Source organism: Sparus aurata, chromosome 3, assembly GCF_900880675.1.
Source record: "Sparus aurata chromosome 3, fSpaAur1.1, whole genome shotgun sequence".
Classification (NCBI taxonomy): domain Eukaryota; kingdom Metazoa; phylum Chordata; class Actinopteri; order Spariformes; family Sparidae; genus Sparus; species Sparus aurata.
Window position 1 is genome coordinate 3,566,923 of NC_044189.1, and position 19,708 is coordinate 3,586,630.

A 19,708-nucleotide genomic window follows, 5' to 3' on the forward strand; every position below is an offset into this window, starting at 1 on the left:
GGTACACACAGACCCTTTACAGGTTTAAAAGCAGAACAATAAAAACAACACTCTAAAAACACAAAAAGAGACTAGTTGTGCATTAAAAGCAGTTTTAAAAAGGTGAGTTTTGGTGAGTGTTTGGAAGGTTGTGAGCTCTGTACAGTCTCTGATGTGTTTGGGGAGGGAGTTTCAGAGGGAGGACCAGCTGCTGAGAAGGCTCTGTCACCCCGGGTCCGGTGCTCGGTCCTGTGAGGTGGAGGAGGGAAGTTTGTGTTGGAGGAGCGGAGGGTACGGGTTCGGTTGTGGTGGTGGAGCAGATTGGTGAGGTGTGGGGGGGCTTGATGAGTGAGGAGGAGTATTTTGAATTGGATCTGTTGTGGGACAGGAAGCCAGTGGAGTTTTTGGAGGAAGGGGGTGAAATGTAGAAAGGAAAACACACCGAAACTTTGTGAAAGGTGGAAAAATTCTATTAAACACAAAAATGTTTCAGTCGTGTTTTTGGACATTGTCACTTTTGGGTGTATTTGTTGCCTTGCACAAATTATAGCTTTGTAAAAATACTGAAAATACATAAAGAAAATATGCAACATGATTATTGCTTTTGCCTGCAACACACAGTTTTTGTTTTTTTCACATTTTTTACAGTGAGTAGAAACATTGAAGCAGTCGTTTACTGTTTGTTAAGTAAAAGTGACTCAACAAAACATCATAAAAGTCTGGACAATTTGTAAGATTTGTGTCTTGTGTTTCGGCTGCCCTGTGTAGACGGACTGAGGTCTTTATACCGTGGACTATAGAGGTTCTGAGTGGATCCTGTGGACGCATTTTAACCAGCATGCATCACGATTTAGGCAGCACTGCGTGATCTTGAACTCGCCCATCATAACGGTTGTGGGCCGACACAACGCCACTTCCGGTTTCCCTCACGTCGGTTTATTTCGAAAAAACTACATAAATACATTTTTTATGTCCTTCTTGAATTGTGCTATGAATTACAAAATTCAATGTCAACTTAAAAGGTCATTTTCCAAGTTATGCAAGTCACAGTTTGTCCTGAATAAAGTAAAACACCAACACAACATATAGCTTTGAACTGCTCGTCTCACTCTATATACGTCACCAACATGGCCGCCATCTCGACACAGAAAACTAAAGAGATGATTGGTTAACGTGAGGACTTCACTAATGTGACCGTTGGCTGTTATAATTACGTATTTTAACAGTCTGGTATTTCATTAGTTTTACTACAAACTATAGCACAAACTATAATATATATGTGTGTTTAAAAATGTTGTTTTTCTAATGTAGCTAAAAGGCTTTGATGTTGTAGAATGTTGCTGACTGAGCCGTGCCATGATGACATCATTGTGACATCAAAGGTGCAGCAACATTCTGGAACATCAGAGCTGTTTGTGGCTTTGATCAGAAGTTTACAGCAGCTTTACATTTCAGTTACATTTCATTGTGAAGGAATGTCTTCACTGAGCAACATAACAAAGAGAGATATAGAAGATATGGACAGGAAGAGCGAAAAATAAAGTGGGGATGAAGAGCGAGCGAGAGGGAAGAAGAGAAGCAAATGTAAAGATTAACAAGGAATCTCCCTGGTGAGACATCATCTTAAATAAGCATGTCACGTTCTGCACAAACAAGGTTGTGAGAAAATATATATCAAAACAAAAAAAAAAAGAAAAAGAATAGAAATAAGACAGTCATTTATAAGGCCCGATTAAGTCAAGACTTCAGGAAAGGGGAACCAAAAAGTCAGCACTCGAACAGAAAGTGTCCCTCAATGAGAGTAGAGTCTTTACGACAGATTGTGGATTCTGCTTTGCGACAGTTCCACAGTGGTTAACGGCAAACAGAGCTGCTGCCTCACTGTTCAACAGTGTCATGAGAAATTTAATATATCCGCATAAGATTAGTCCAAACGGCTCAAAATTATATTTAACTCTGCGCATGGAAAAGAGAAACTGGTGAGGGTAGAGAAAAGAAAAGAACACCAACATTACCCACTCAGCAAGGCGGGATATAGTAGTGAGTAGGGTTAGGGGCTAGCTGGATATAAAATACTCACTACAGTATCTCGCCTTGCTGAGAGTTATCCACGAGGGAACATCCACCCTGTATTGTACTCCTACGGAGCTTGAGGCTTTCCTTAGTAAAGTCCAAGTCTGTCACCCTCGAGCCTTGGAATAAGAGATCCCCTTTCTCTCGAGCAAGTCGGAGTATCTTCAGTTTATCCTGGAAGTTAAGACATTTTGCCAGTATTGGCCGTGGACCCCGGATACCCTCCCTGTGCTAGCCCGTTCAATGACAGGTGGCGATGGTAAGTTCATCTTGCCAAGGAGTTGTGGGATAAGTTGCTGGATGAAGCCAAACATATGAAGGCCCTCGGCACGCTTAGGGACATTCAGGAACTGCAGATTTGAGGAGCGACTGCAGTTCTCGAGATCCTCGACTTTGTCTGTCAAGTAATTATTTTGTTTCTCCAGGTTTGACTTGCTTTTCTGAATCGCTTATCGTGTCCTCGTTTCCACTGACTCTTTGTTCAATCAGAGTCATATGATTGTGAAAGGTAGTCAGCGATGGTTGTAATGAATTAACACCTGTTTGTAGCCGATCCATTTTCAGATCAATATGAGAGCACAGTTCAGATTTCATAAGCTGCATGGCATCAAAAAGAGCTTCGTTAGCGGCCATTGTGGAAGGATGAGGTGAGGTGAACAGATCGGCCTTTAAAGTTCCTTAATTGATGTAGAAGTCCTAAAAAAGACTGATTCAAATGTTTAAGGATGAAGGATAAAGTGAGTCATAAAAAGTTTAAAAGGTCAGGAGAATTAGTTCATAATGCAGACTGAAAACTCATGGTAGAGTTCAGAGGGCGCCTGCAATGCACCAGCCAATCAAATAAAAAGAATATAGCTACCGAACAGCCAATCAAAAAAATAGCATTGCTGTATCCGGGTAAGATTTTCAGACGCTCACTACTGAAGTAGCAACAGAAGAAGACAGCTGTCACATCAATCCACGTCTCACCGAAGTAGCTACAGACTGATCGACGTGGGAGAAGACCATATCCTCTGAGTACAGTAAGTCATCTCATCATTTGATTTCTGTTGCTGGGGATTATTGTGTCCAGGCAGCTGGTGATCAGTAATGTTGGCTAACAGTTTGACCAGAGTGTGTGAACTAGCCTAGCTAGACAGTTGAATCCCTGCTAATATCAGCAGCTATTCTGGCACTTAGGTAATATTTTTAAGTCTCACATAAGGAGATAAACCTGTACGCTCATTGACCTCAAATGTACTTTTTGGGAAGAGATATTGTTCAAACTACCTGTACTTAATCTCTTTCTGTTCTCTGTCTGGTAGGAGAAAAGCTACATCTCGGCTTCACCGCCAGTGCTGCCCTCAACAGGCTCCTTGAGGATGGAGACATCACACCTCAGGTGCAGCTAGGCCTCAAAACCTGCCACCAACACCTACAATAAACACTAACCATTATCTCTCTCTCACACACACACACTCACTCACACACCTGCACTAAGAAATGCTAAATAAATATTTTTATTTGTGCAAATGTATGTGTCATTTATAAGATCAGACCCCCGTCCCCAACCAAACCCCCGCCGCCAGGATCTCACTCTGAACTCTGAACTTGAGAGCCCTGCATATGATTTAATTGCACCTTTTCCTGCTGCCATTTTAAAGTATATACATGTTGTCTGCTTTATCTAAAATGCATGTCTGATGCATGAAGCACATAAAAAACGCCAGATATGTTAAACCATCCTGTCTTTGCTGTAACTTATATCTTTGAGAGGTAAAGTTACATCTTCAACAAATAAAATGCCAGTTTCCTTTGTTTCAGGCAGTTTTGTAGTCACAGTGATTGATTACAGTTTACTCATGGTATAGCTAACATAGCAAAGTGCTGCTCCCCTGGTCATTTATAATCAGAGTTTCCACCTTTCAGAAATGAAAATAAGGGACGCCCACCTCGGCCCCTCGGTGCCATGACCACCACGAGCCCTACTTTTTAGTAAAGGGGTGATCAAGAAAGCAATTAGTCATACTTAAAGCTTGAAATGCTTTATTACCAATGAACACATTCTCTTATAAAGTGCAGTTAATTAAATCTAGAATGAAATCTGTTTGTGTGGAGTGTGCAACAATAAACTGTTGTTATTTCACAGTTCTATATTCAGAACAGAAAAACACTTCACTAGCAGTCACTAGGTGGCGGTATAACACTTCTCAACACTGTGTCAAATATCTGTTTGACAACACTCCCACTTAATTTTACACTGGCATTTAAGCAATTTCCATAACTAAGATCAGTGCTTGACCTCACAAATAATGATTTGCATTGAACTTTGACACAACACTCACTGCTTGTGCTATGTCTGGTCGTGTGGCCATTGCAGTGAACTACCTACCATGGACTGATAAGTGCTTGGGCTTCAGGGGTTTACTGACACCATCATCTTTTGTTAACTTCACATTTTCTTAACTTCACATTCTTTCCATACTTCTGAAGAATGGTTTCAATGAAATGCCTCTGATGAAGAAAGACACAGTTCTTTGCTTTGTCTTGGACAACAGAGATGCCCAGGATATAGGACAGCTTTCCCATGTCCATCTTGTAGCGCCTCTTGAGAGCTTGTTTCAACTCATCCATGCTTTCTGTTGATTCTGTGATCAAAATCAGATCATCAACATACACAGCTAGTATCTCCAGCTCCTGTGGAGATTTTACAATCACACATGGGTCTGATGTGCTCTGTTTAAAGCCAATGTCTTTAACAAACTCTGTGAAAGCATTGCTCCAGCAGAAGCGATATATTGACTTCTTCAGTTTACACACTAGATGTTCCTGCCCTGGTTTGATGTATCCCTCTGGTTGCTCCATGTAGATTTCTTCCTCCAGGTGCCTAGAGCAGTAAAAAGACTGTGTGCTCTCTCAGCATTCACTGTTTGTTGCACACCTGCATGCATCTAATGTCCTTTATTACTAGTGACTGTAAGGGCCTTTCATTAATACCACTGGTTAACACCAGATGGTGGCATTTCTCATGTTTTTAAATGAGCAACTAAAATGAACTAAAACTTCCATGAGCCACGCTCATGTGACCCATGTCCGGCTTTTTGCCACTCCATCTCTGGTAGGGTGTCTCATTCTTCAGAACAGATGGGCAACCTGTTCTGTATACAATCTGCAGTTGCTACAGCCTCTGCCCAGTACATGTTTGGCAACTTAGCATGAGACAGCATACTTCTAGCTGCTTCAGTGAGTGTCCTATTTTTTCTTTCTGTAACACCTTTTTGCTGAGGTGTGTGAGGTGCAGTCATCACATGGTGGATACCTTGAGCTTTCAAGTATTCTTGAAGTTCACTGGATGTGTATTCCCACCATTATCTGTTCTCAGCCTTGTGACTTTCTGCCCACACTCATTGGAGAATGTTTTTTCAAGTTCCTTGAATTTGCGAAGAACGTCACTTTTCTGTTTCAGGAAGTACACCTTGCAGCATCTAGAATAATCATCAATAAAAGTCACAAAGTACATTGCTCGACCTATTGACTCAGTCTGCCTGGGTCCACAGGCATCAGGATCAACTGCAACTTATGTTTGGAGTGAATCTCTTCCACTGGCTTGTGTGGTTTTCTAGACAGCTTGCCCTCCACACTTCTGTGTTCTGTTTTGTCTGCAGTGTTGCTCTCCTGTTGCTGCATGCTGTCTGATGTCAGACAGCCCACCGTGCGCCACTGAAAACCCTCGCCGACACATTTTACAGTTTGCCTTGTAAACATCTCCACTGACGCTGTCCTGCCAAGGATGTGCCTCTTCCCACTCACGTCTGTAGTTTTGCAAGGTCAAAAGGTCGGGTGTAGTCAGTGGCGGATTTAGAAGTTTGGCTGCCCAAGGCGAACTCCACATTCATCCGTTCTTTTAACACAAAAAAGTTAGGAAGGGCAGCCCCAAAGGTAAGTTTGGCACATATCCACAATACATATTCTGGATACTCATTCTCTTGTCTGAGTCCATCCATGTGCATTGTTGTCCGTGTTTTTCAATGCACATATGTTTAAGAAAGAAAGTCCTACATGTTGCTGTAACTTCTCACTGGTCTTCATACATGAGTGATGTGTAGATGTCTGGAACTGCACCTTTAAAAAAAACAACAAACAAAATAAATACAAAACATATTAAGAGTTTAACAAATGCACTCACTTAACATTTGTTCATATACAATATAATATACAGTATGTACAAAAGTTCATACTGTTTATCATCATGTTTATGAAAATAAGAATACCTTTTGTCCACTAAAATATCATTTAATGGGCATCAGTTACCTTGGTTATCCAGCAGGACTTCTCTGGTAGATGTCTTCTGTCTCCTGGACTTCTGTCTTCTGTCACAACATAACAGCAGGTTACTCAAGTAGTTACAGACATTTTTTGAAAGGTACTGTAAAATTATTACCTACTCTTCTTGTCCCCGTCTTTGTGCTCTCCTCCTGTGTCCCTCTATTTCTCTGCATCTTCTTCCTTTTTATGTCTCTCTCCCTGGAATGTTATGTTTATGTTTATTTTTCCGTTGTCCTTTATCTTCACCTCTTCTTCCCTTTTATATCTCTCTCCCTGGAATGTTATGTCCATGTTTTTTTTCGCCGTTCTCCTTTATCCTCACCTCTTCTTTCCTTTTATGTCTCTCTCCCTGGAATGTTATGTTCATGTTTTTTTTTCGCCATTCTCCTTTATCTTCACCTCTTCTTTCCTTTTATGTCTCTCTCCCTGGAATTTTATGTTTATGTAATTTTTTTCGTTGTCCTTTATCTTCACCTCTTCTTTCCTTGTATGTCTCTCTCCCTGGAATGTTATGTTTATGTTATTTTTTCTGTTGTCCTTTATCTTCACCTCTTCTTTCCTTTTATGTCTCTCTCCCTGGAACGTTATGTTTATGTTTATTTTTCCGTTGTCCTTTATCTTCACCTCTTCTTTCCTTTTATGTCTCTCTCCCTGGAATGTTATGTTTATGTTCATTTTTCCGCTGTCCTTTATCTTCACCTCTTCTTTCCTTTTATGTCTCTCTCCCTGGAATGTTATGTTTATGTTCATTTTTCCGCTGTCCTTTATCTTCACCTCTTCTTTCCTTTTATGTCTCTCTCCCTGGAATGTTATGTTCATGTGTTTTTTCGCCGTTCTCCTTTATCTTCACCTCTTCTTTCCTTTTATATCTCTCTCCCTGGAATGTTATGTTTATGTTTATTTTTCCGTTGTCCTTTATCTTCACCTCTTCTTTCCTTTTATGTCTCTCACCCTGGAATGTTATGTTCATGTTTTTTTTCGCCGTTTCACTTTATCCTCACCTCTTCTTTCCTTTTATGTCTCTCTCCCTGGAATGTTATGTTCATGTTTTTTTTCGCCGTTCTCCTTTATCTTCACCTCTTCTTTCCTTGTATGTCTCTCTCCCTGGAATGTTATGTTTATGTTATTTTTTCTGTTGTCCTTTATCTTCACCTCTTCTTTCCTTTTATGTCTCTCTCCCTGGAACGTTATGTTTATGTTTATTTTTCCGTTGTCCTTTATCTTCACCTCTTCTTTCCTTTTATGTCTCTCTCCCTGGAATGTTATGTTTATGTTCATTTTTCCGCTGTCCTTTATCTTCACCTCTTCTTTCCTTTTATGTCTCTCTCCCTGGAATGTTATGTTTATGTTCATTTTTCCGTTGTCCTTTATCTTCACCTCTTCTTTCCTTTTATGTCTCTCTCCCTGGAATGTTATGTTCATGTTCATTTTTCCGCTGTCCTTTATCTTCACCTCTTCTTTCCTTTTATGTCTCTCTCCCTGGAATGTTATGTTTATGTTCATTTTTCCATTGTCCTTTATCTTCACCTCTTCTTTCCTTTTATGTCTCTCTCCCTGGATTGTTATGTTTATGGTTTTTTCGCCGTTCTCCTTTATCTTCACCTCTTCTTTCCTTTTATGTCTCTCTCCCTGGAATGTTATGTTTATGTTCATTTTTCCGTTGTCCTTTATCTTCACCTCTTCTTTCCTTTTATGTCTCTCTCCCTGGAATGTCATGTTTATGTTCATTTTTCGCCGTTCTCTTTTATCTTCACCTCTTCTTTCCTTTTATGTCTCTCTCCCTGGAATGTTGTGTTTTTGTAAATTTTTCCGTTGTCCTTTATCTTCACCTCTTCTTTCCTTTTATGTCTCTCTCCCTGGAATGTTATGTTTATGTTTTTTTTGCTGTTCTCATTTATCTTCACCTCTTCTTTCCTTTTATGTCTCTCTCCCTGGAATGTTATGTTTATGGTTTTTTCGCCGTTCTCCTTTATCTTCACCTCTTCTTTCCTTTTATGTCTCTCTCCCTGGAATGTTATGTTTATGTTCATTTTTCCGTTGTCCTTTATCTTCACCTCTTCTTTCCTTTTATGTCTCTCTACCTGGAATGTCATGTTTATGTTCATTTTTCGCCGTTCTCTTTTATCTTCACCTCTTCTTTCCTTTTATGTCTCTCTCCCTGGAATGTTGTGTTTTTGTAGATTTTTCCGTTGTCCTTTATCTTCACCTCTTCTTTCCTTTTATGTCTCTCTCCCTGGAATGTTATGTTTATGTTTTTTTCGCTGTTCTCATTTATCTTCACCTCTTCTTTCCTTTTATGTCTCTCTCCCTGGAATGTTATGTTTATGGTTTTTTCGCTGTTCTCCTTTATCTTCACCTCTTCTTTCCTTTTATGTCTCTCTCCCTGGAATGTTATGTTTATGTTCATTTTTCCGTTGTCCTTTATCTTCACCTCTTCTTTCCTTTTATGTCTCTCTCCCTGGAATGTTATGTTTATGTTCATTTTTCCATTGTCCTTTATCTTCACCTCTTCTTTCCTTTTATGTCTCTCTCCCTGGAATGTTATGTTTATGTTTATGATTCGCCATTCTGCTTTATCTTCACCTCTTCTTCCCTTTTATGTCTCTCTCCCTGGAATGTTATGTTTATGTTTTTTTCGCTGTTCTCATTTATCTTCACCTCTTCTTTCCTTTTATGTGTCTCTCCCTGGAATGTTATGTCTATGTTTTTTTCGCCGTTGTCCTTTACTCTGCAGGTTGGGGGGCCAAAGGCAATTGCCTACATTTGTCTTAATAGTAAGACCGCCTATGGGTGTAGTGGACATTTTTAAAAGGCGCTGATTTTGTGAGCAGTGCCGGTGTGTGGTGTCTGTCGCTAGGCAACCATGACAGCACCACATGTATGCACAGACAATCACAGGATCGGAGACGGGGCGGGAGGGTCCCGCGTAGATCCCGCCATGACATTAGTATTGGTTCAATACCGGACACAACATTTAATTGCCAAATAAAGGACGATTCTGTATTTTACTGGACGGGTGGCAACCCTATTTATAGTTAACGCTAGCTAGTTAGCTAATAATCAGGCTAGTGCAGCTAGCAGCTATCTAGTTGGTATCTAATTAACCTTGTAACACACTAACACGCCTCTAAATTAATTTGAGGGAAGTTAAGTACAACAGACGTACATTTTGCAACTTAAAATGAGTTATCTTGCATCCTGAATGTGTTGTTCACTTTGGGGCATATTCATGATAGCTAGCTAACCGCTCACGTTTGCTAGTTTTACGTAGTTCATAGCGGTTTGTGTCTGACTTTCAAAACATTAGCTATCTTACGTGAGCTATCAACTGCAGTGACCTGAGAAAAGATGTGTGCATATTAGAAACCTGTTTGCCTCTGTTTCGGATTAACAAGGGATTATGTTAACTGCCGACTGTCGGCTGAACACGTCTGTGGTCGCCGTAGCTACAACAGATGTTAAAAATGGTAAGAGAAGACGTAGCTGTCCTCTGATCTGCCTCTTTGTTCAGGTGTTCTCTGTGCAAAACATGCCTGATAGTTACGGAGCCCTGGAGGTGACATGGATGTTTTGGTTTTTTTTATCTCGCGCAAGTGTCTTACCGTATCTCGCACGTGCGAGCAGTGTTGGGGAGTAACGAATTACATGTAACGACGTTACATAATTTAATTACAAAATTTACGTAATTGTAATCCGTTACATTACTGGGAGAAAATATGTAATTAAATTACAGTTGCTTTTGGAAATATCAATGATTACAACTTAAGTTACATTTTAAAAATCGGCGCAAAAGCTCGGATTTATCAAATAGTTTTTCGCCCCCCTGGATTCATGTTTGTTTTTAGTTTTTTTCATATCAACATCCTCCTTCCAAAACTATCGCTTGTGATTGGCTCTCTCTGGTCATGTGCCATTCAACTCAACCGACAAACCGTACGGTAGGGGTGGGCGATACTGCGAATTTTGGTATCGATCTGATACCAAGTAATTACAGGGCCAGTATTGCCGATACCAATACCGATACTGAGCACTTTTTCCTTAGTTAACCATGATTATGATAACGATAAAACACAAGACAAAGATTTTAGCCAAATAAGAAAATTATATTTAACTTAATTAAATCTATAACCTATCTGCATGTAGCCTAAATAGAAATACTGATGTTCCTTCAACAGATACACAAAGGGGTTATTATATTCTGCCATATTCAAACTTCAGGTTTGAGGTAGGCTCTATATCAATATAAGTATATATTTTTGACTTCTAGTTACGGTGAACCTGAGTGAGCGGAGTGGGAGAGGTGAAGAGGAGCGCTGCGCTCACACAAACTCTGTGAAGAAAAACGAGTGATTTGCCGAATTTATAGAAGTGAAACTACAACAAAAATATCGATCTCATCACGCTAGTATCGATCCGATACCAGTACTCACCTTGGTATCGATACTATCGATATTTGGATCAATCCGCCCACCACTACCGTACGGCGGCAGTCAGACTCAGCAGCAACAGTGTCGGCGGCGCACAAGATGTTCCTGGGCTGGAAATACAAAAAACACTTCATACAGACAGAAGCCAGGCTTCTCTGTATTACAAAGGTGGCTCTCTTTTAGCCTGGCTACATCACCATGGTAACTTATGCTTAGCTCATAACCTGGTCCCGACCAGGTTCTGTTCAGAGTTTAATCATAAAATCGGCTAGAAAAGCTCCGCTGTTTCACTGTTTAACTCATTTACAGCTGGCGTGACCTTTACTTTGAAAGTCCAGTGGAGCTGGATCAGAACAGATCATTTGTACGGAGGGAGAGATCGCGCTGATCCGCTGCTGTTTACTTTCTCTCTGAGCGTCTCCGCCTACAGATGTTCAGCTGAGGGGATACGCTGCTCAGTTGTTGATCCGACTCGCGTCAGGAGGTCATTTATTAGGCTATAGCCTATTTACTTTTATATACAGTCACCACTGAAAGAAGTTGTGCGCTCGCAGCAGGACAGATAATTTAACTTAATGTGGCCATGAATATATTAATTGTTCCGCGTGTTGCCCAAACGCAAATCTTGAGTAGTCTACTCTGTTTTCTCACATTTAAAAAGGTCTTTTTACAGAGACAACATGAGATTTGCTTGTAGCTACAGCACCTAAAAAACCCACTGTAACCTATTTTCATACACACACCAGCCTCGCTTTCAATATAACACACACTGGCATTTTATAATTGCGATCAGTGAAATATATGAAAACAATATAAAACAGTTTAAAACAACAGTTGTTGTTGCTCTAAAGCTTCATATTTAAAAGCAGCTCAATGTAGAGCTGTCAGAAATTAAAATCAGCCTCCTCTTGTCATATTTGCAGCAACACTGTTGCTTCAGGCTGTGATCAGGCTTTTTTGTATCGCTCATACTCTCTCCATTAAAACAACCTGCTCCTCTTGGCTGAAATCAGCCCGCTGTCGCTCCATTTAGTGAGGAAGTGAGCCTCCTTCACAGTACAGGCCGAAGGTCAGACTCATAATATATGGTTAAACCTTTGAACTGAAAGGTTTATCACACTATAGGTCTTAAAATGTGAAAATGGTTAGCAGTTGAGAGATTTCATTCAAAATTAAGAAAAGTAATCATAATGTAATTAAATGTAATTAGTTACATTACTTTGAGAAAGTAATTGAAATAGTTACACTACTATTACATTTTCAACAGGGTAACTTGTAATTGTAACCAACTACATTTCCAAAGTAATCTTCCCAACACTGCGTGCGAGATACTAATTCATTCGCATTTTGACATAATTTAACAGTGCAGTCCGTTAAATGCAGGCTTATTATCATGGATCGAGACCATCTCAGAATTTTAATTGATTAATTTAATTAATAAAGTTAATAAAGTGTCTTATTGTTATTGTGTAATGGTAAGAGGGACATGTAACAGGTATTTTGATGATCCACAATGAGTGTCCAGGTGTTTTAATAGCTATTTTAATAGCTGTTTTAATGGCTATGATGCTATCCATGATGATGGAGGAGTTGTCAAGGTAATAGCTGTTTGGTTATAATTAATTTATGAAATGATGTTGCAGCAGTGACAACTGGCAATCAGGACAAACGATTTACAATGGATGCAGGTGCATATAGTATCATATTTATGTGAACATTGTGACAGAAAACCTACATTTATAATTTTCCACAACATTCTCACACAGACCACATTCTCTCGGCTTTCACAGGAACACTCAACACATTTGTTGTCTGCTGTTATTGTATAAAACAGATATACTATTGCATCTTACTTACTATCTCAGCAGATGGTAAGTCGCTTGTGCGAGATAAAAAAAAAAAAAAACCTATCCATGTCACCTCCTGTTGGATTAAATGTGTCTAACCCTCAGTCGCTGTATCAAAGTTGCTGGTTGTTACAGAAGATGCTGTAAACAGGAGAAGGGAGAGTTGCTCTTCCTGTGAATGTGCATCTCTAATAAACCTTTATTAAAAACACTTACTCATCTCTTCTCCCTGCTTGAGTAAACATGCATCACATAGAAAAACAAAAAAAAGAAAAAAGAATTACGGGACTTGAACTCATTCACTGAGGGAAAAACTCAGCAGTCAACGTAACTTAAGCGTCATCGGGCCACTGGGCCAAAAAACATAAGCAACATCAGGAGACATAAAGCCTCTGTCCTCACAGGAAGAGGCCAGACAGTGTGTGATGACGTAATAGAATAGAATAGAATAGAATTACTTTAATGATCCCAGACTGGGAAATTATTTTGTTACAGCAGTAGTGGGTCAGCAAATAAAACACTTAAAACACATAAATAGAATCCAATATATACATAGTGTATATATACAGTGCACAGTGTGCTATAAACAATAATAATATATACAACAAAACAAAATATGCAAAATATACTATAACAATAATAATATATACAACAAAACAGTAGAGAGACCAGAGTTCTCTGTCAGGCAGAGGTGAGAGAGTTATTGTATAAAGTGATGGATTGTGGCAGGAAAGATTTCCTGTATCTATTGCTACGACAGCGAAGCTGAAGCAGTCTTCCGGAGAAGGTGCTCCGCTGTCTGACCAGTGTGAGTTGGAGAGGGTGGAGAGGATTATCCATGATGGATAACAGTTTTTTCAGTGTCCTCCTCTCCACCACAGCCTCCAGAGTGTCCTGTTTGCAGCCAATCACAGAGCCAGCCTTCCTGATCAGTTTGTTGAGTCTGTTGGTGTCGCTGGCTCCAATGCTGCTTCCCCAACAAACCACAGCAAAGAAGAGTACACTGGCCACCACAGACTGATAAAAGATCTCCAACATCTTGCTGCACACGTTGAAGGATCTCAGCTTCCTCAGGAAGTAAAGTCTGCTCATCCCCTTCTTGTAAACAGCTTCAGTGTTAGATCTCCAGTCCAGTCTGTGGTTGATGGTAACACCCAGGTACTTGTAATCCTCCACCGCCTCCACATCCCTTCCCAGAATGCACAGAGGTTGGAAAGCCGTCTTCCTCTTCTTCCTGAAATCTATCACCATCTCTCTGGTCTTGCTGATGTTCAGCCGCAGGTGATTCTGTCCAGTCCACTCCACAAAGTTGTCCACCAGTGCTCTGTACTCCTCCTCCTGTCCCTCACTTATACATCCAACAACAGCCGAGTCGTCAGAATACTTTTGCAGGTGACACGACCCGGTGTTGTACTGAAAGTCAGTGGTTTATAAGGTGAACAGGAAAGGAGACAGTACAGTCCCCTGTGGAGCTCCTGTATCACTAACCACCGCATCAGACAGAACACTGCCCATACGGACAAACTGTGGCCTGCCTGTCAGGTAGTCAGTAATCCAGGAGATCATTGTGTCGTCTACACCCATCACCCGCAGCTTCTCCCCCAGTAGCAGTGGCTGAATGGTGTTAAAAGCACTAGAGAAATCAAAGAATGTGATTCTCACAGTGCCTCCTCCACCATCCAGGTGCGAATGGGCTCGTTGCAGCAGGAAGATGACAGCGTCATCAACTCCCAAGTGGGGCTGGTAAGCAAATTGCAGAGGGTCTAGCAGGGCTCTCACCTGCGGCCTCAGGTTGGCCAAAACCAGTCTCTCCAGCACCTTCATGACGTAAGATGTGAGGGCCACTGATCGATAGTCATTGAGGTCTGATGGTGTCGACTTCTTTGGAACAGGAACCAGGCAGGAAGTCTTCCAAAGCACCGGTATTCTCTCCTGACCCAGGCTCAGGTTGTAGAGGTGTTGTAGGACAGGAGACAGCTGGCTGGCACATGTCTTCAGGATCCTGGGGCTGATACCGTCAGGACCTGCAGCCTTCTGCTGGTGGAGTCTCTCCAGCTGTCTCCTAACCTGGCCTGCAGTCACAGTCATGCGGGGGAGGCTGCTGGTGTCTTCAGTGGAGGACGAGGAGGTGGAGGAGGAGGTGGAGGAGAAGGAGGTAGAGGAGGAGGAGGTGGAGGAGGAAGAGGTGGAGGAGGAAGAAGAGGTGGAGGAGGAGGAGAGGTGCTGCACAGGAGAGCTCACAGCAGGGGAGTGAGGGGGGAGAGGAGGAAGCATTTGGGGCAGTGAGGGTGTGTGGGGGTCTGGAGGTGTCAGGGAGACGACAGAATGCTGTGAGCTGAACCTATTGAAGAATCTGTTCAGCTCGTTTGCCCTCTCCAGGCTGCCCGATGACTGTCTGCCGCTCACCTTACACCCAGTGATCTGCTTCATACCAGTCCACACATCCCTCACATTGTTCTGCTGGAGTTTGGCCTCCAGCTTCCTCCTGTAGGCATCTTTACAGGCCCTCAGCATATCCCTGAGTTCATGCTGCACTCTCCTCAGTTCTTCCCTGTCTCCAGACCTGAACGCCCTCTTCTTCTTGTTAAGAAGGGCTTTCAGGTCATTGGTGATCCACGGCTTATTATTAGGGAAGCAGCGTACAGTCCGGGTTGGCATGGTGGTGTGTTCACAGAACCTGATGTATTCTGTGATGCAGTCGGTCATGCTGTCCAGATCCTCTCCATGTGGCTCAACAAGTGCATCCCAGTCTGTCGACTCAAAGCAGTCCTGTAGTGCGTCAGCAGCCTCCTGAGTCCACCTCCTCACGCTCCTAGTGTGGACAGGCTGCCGCTGAACAAGAGGCATATACTTAGGGGTCAGCAGAACCAGGTTGTGGTCAGATCTTCCAAGAGGGGGGAGGGCTGTGGGACTGCATGCATGCGTAATGTCTCCATTGAAACCTCACCTGCACCAAGTTCAGGCAACACATCACCCCCACTCTCATCCGCCTTCACTTGTTCCCAGTTAAATCACACATCACCTACAAAATTCGCTTCCTGACCTATAAATCAGATGCTGCGCTCATCAGGCACACACCAGCTCTCCATCCCGCACACCAAACTACAAACCTTTGGTGACAGAGCCTTCTGTGTGACAGCCTCCACTCTCTGGAACTCTCCCAGCTGAAATCCGCAAACAGACTTCTCTGGAGACTTTCAAAAGAGACTTAAAAACCCATCTTTTTAATAAGGCCTATCAGCTCTAGATCCAGCCAAATCAATCAATTTTTCTTTTTTTTACATGTATTTTTTGTTTATCCATTTATTCTTTGTTTTGTTTGTTCCATTTTGTTAAGTGTCCTTGGGTACCCTGAAAGGCGCTATAAAAATTTAATGTATTATTGTTATTATTATTATAAAATGTTCATTGTATTCTTCTTTGTTATTATGTGTGTGTGTGTAAAAATGTTTTCCTTTCCAATGTTGTTATTTAAATGTAGCTAAAAGGCTTTGATGTTGTAGAATGTTTTGGAACTGATTCTGATCATTGAGCTGCTGAAGGTTGCTGCAAGTTTCTCAAACCCCAGAGCTTGTGTGTGTGTGTGTGAGAGAGAGATGGAGGGAAAAGAGAGGGAAAGACACACATATCAGCTACATCGGCATCTGTGTGAACAGTAATCTGGGGAAGGTTTTCTGTAATATTATGAACACCAGACTTATGAACTTCCTTACCAAACACAATGTCTTGAGCAAAAGCCAATTGGATTCATACCAAAACAATGCACAACCGATCATATTTACACCCTACATACCCTAATTGATAAACATATAAACCAAAATGAAAACAAAATGTATGTACTTGACTTCCAAAAAGCTTTTGGGCTCTATCTTAACGATCTGAAACGCAAGTATCAAACGCAAAACGCAAGTAGCTTTGTGGGCGGATCTCAGGCGCTGTTGCTATTATACTGGCTATTGACTATTATAAATGACTCGTGCGCCAGATGCAAACATTATTAATATATCCCCTGATGATCTGAATAAGTCGCAACATTTAATGTGTGATGCTTTTTAGAAATAAAGTGGCTAAGAGGGTGTGAAAAGTTGTTAAATCCAGCGAGAGAGTTGCCAACCCTGCACAAAAAACCAGCAGAGACCAGCAACAAAACACAACACATGCTGGTCTAGTGGCTTTTCACCAACAAGACCAGCTTATGTTGTGTTTTGATGCTGGTCTATGTTGCTTTTTTCAGCAGGGAGGTTGGAAACATTCCTCAACACTTGATGCCTACACACAGCGCGCAGTGGGAGCAGCGCTGAGGAAACGGGGGATTGAGAAAGGTGAGCAGAGACGGTCCTATCTAGATCTGCTTCCCCTGACGCATGGGTGCTGAACACACATTCCCTCTCCATACCTCTCCATGGATGAAGTGTTAGGACAGAGGCCTTCCACTGCCCCCTGTCCTAACTGCCTCCATTCCTGAGGACACACCAGGGACAACTGCTAACACACTAAAATGACATGCATAGCACAAATATTTAAACTGACACACGGAGAGCAAAACCTCTACTCAAGTCTCCAAAACTTTAAACAAATTTTCTGCTTTACACACAGTTTGCAATTTAAAATGGCATTTTAAAATTTTTTTAAAGGAGGCCAGATCAACTCGTGACTGCAGTGTGTGTGTGAGGTCGAGACGTCTCCATGGATACCGGCGTGTGTGTATGTATGTGTGAGGGATAGAGGGAAAGAGAGGGACAGACACACATATCAGCTACAAACATTGTTTGTCGTTCTCTTCTTTGTTGTTATTATGTGTGTGTGTGTCACTGCATTCCTGTGTTATTGTGATCTTGTGTTGACCTTTTCTCTTACTTCTCTCTGTGTGTTCAGAACAATTCTGGAAACAATGGGCCTGCAGGGGAAGCTCGGGCCCAGCAGGCCAGAAACAAGTGGGACCATTTAAAGAACAAGTACAAAGTAGCTGCAGGTTTGAATGATGACGTGGAAACTAAATTATATTTGTTTTACACATGCTAGTTAATAAATACTTTGCTGAGGCCCAGTACTGCTACTGGTCCTGGTTTGTCCTCATGGATGAGGTATTAGGACAGAGGCCTTCCACTGAGGACAAACCAGGGCCAAGTGACCAGGAGGAGGAGAATGAAGATGATGATGAGGAGGAGAGCCAGCCAGGGCCGAGGAGGAGATGAAGACATTATTTCTGTTGTTATTTAGTTAATGTATGAGTTCGTTTTAAATCATTTGTTCATAATTGTTCATTTTATATGATTCATGAAATAAATGATTGTTCTATTGTTACACGTTGTCTATTCCATTCAGTTTTTACAGCTTAAGTACAATTTATAACAGCAAACGGCATTTTGACGGCCTCGCTCTGACCTCCCTTGTGTTTTTACTTCTCTGTAGCCTTCAAGTATGTTCCAGGCCGTCAGCTGGTTGGCTGCACCTTGAGAGTGTGGAGCTAAAGGCCCCCACACACCACCCAGACGTCCAACTGGCTTATCCGACCACTCTCCGACCACTCCGTTGCCTCTTGTCTGACCCGTTCGGCAGAAAAGTTGCATTGAACACACCACTTCGACGTGCTGCCTACTCCACAGTAGCGTGTACGTTCTGCACTTGCGCGAGATTCAATAAGCGGGTGGCGCTTGTGTTGTGAGTTGTAAACGAGAGGCTTGTGCACGCAACTCTCTTTACTTTCGATCAAAACGAAACTTAACTATTTCCGATAAAAACAGCTGCATACTAAACATGCAGCGAGGCATTACCAGACGAACAAGAATTAATTCGTCCTGAACGGACATAACAGCTAGTCTCGTGCCAGTACTGCAAAACATGATCACGGGGAATGACGGAACAGAGTGCATAGAAAAACAAAGCGCACACAGTATTCCGTCCCCTCCCACAACACCGCGCTGATTCGCTAGCACACGCCCATCAGAACGGCCATTCAGCTTGGCACACAACCAATCAGAGAATCCAATGGCTCAGACGTCCGACGGCCCCTCTCCTCAGACTTCGCATGCTCACGTCGGATCCGACAAACGTTCCGCGCGGCTCCGAAAGCTTCCAACACAGCAGAACACACCCAAACATATTTGTTCCCGACCTCGTCCGAGTCTCTCCAAACACTTCAGACGTCCAACGGTTGGGCCGGTGTGTTTCCTGCCTTAAGGATAATATAAATAGGACGGCCAATCTTTAGAGGCTCGCTCTCTTTGTTTCTGGCAGCCATGTTCATTTCAGTTTGTTTTGAGTATTGTTCCTTTAATTTAACACTGACAACACACATTCGCTCTAACACCACTGATACTATTAATAATACACTCTTAGTTGGGGCACCACCTCCATTGTTTGATTTACTGGAATAGGCCCAGAGGGAACTATTCCAAACATCTAACTGTCCAAGTTTGACTTGGACAGTTAGAGTATTCAATTTCAAATCAGTTTATTCAATCTCATATTCTGAAGCAGTGACTTCTCTACACATATCCATCGGTTCTCCACATTAAAATTAAGTTCCAGACGAAGACAAACGATTATATATGTTTACTGACTAAATAATTTGGGGTAAAATAAAGAAATGACAATTTTAGATGAACAACAACAGACAACAGAAAAGGTAAAGACTGTAATTAGAAAGTAAATACCAATTATGTGAATGTTTTCTTTTATTTTTAAGGTCTTAACATTTACAACTCTTTACAAAATGTTGTCCTCCTCACTACAATGTGGTAGGAACACATGAAGCATTCAGGATACTTTTGATATCAAGTTTTGCTGCTAAGCTGTGTCCTTGACAGGTTACAAGATGACCTACAATCACAAGGTGACATTCAGAGAGGATTATTTAAGTGGGGGAATGCTGTTCTTATGACAACATCACAAGAGATACTCCATGCATGTATGAACACACATGAGGCTAAAAACTATCAATATTTTTACATCATATTAGAAGAAGTGGGGGACTCCATGCAGACCCTGAACTGAGACACAGCAACAGTGTTCAGGATTGCAGAGTTGTTTTGTCACACAGAAATGCAACGTGTGGAACATTTAGTACCAGAGTCC

At 41.7% G+C, this 19,708-nt stretch overlaps 1 protein-coding gene and 1 long non-coding RNA gene across 3 annotated transcripts in view; both read left to right on the top strand.

Annotated features, from left to right (window-relative positions):
- LOC115578552 (B-cell receptor CD22-like) overlaps positions 1-19,708 on the top strand; it is a 79,183-nt gene that overhangs the window by 7,953 nt on the left and 51,522 nt on the right. The gene's annotated exons all lie outside the window — the stretch shown is intronic.
- Positions 1,417-17,823, top strand: LOC115578557 (uncharacterized). Of its 2 annotated transcripts, XR_003983481.1 has the most exons (3): positions 1,417-3,074; positions 3,357-3,433; positions 17,507-17,823. It is a non-coding gene; the product is annotated as an uncharacterized LOC115578557 (long non-coding RNA). The 2 variants fall into 2 exon arrangements; XR_003983480.1 differs by lacking the exon at positions 17,507-17,823 and having other exon boundaries at positions 3,357-3,499.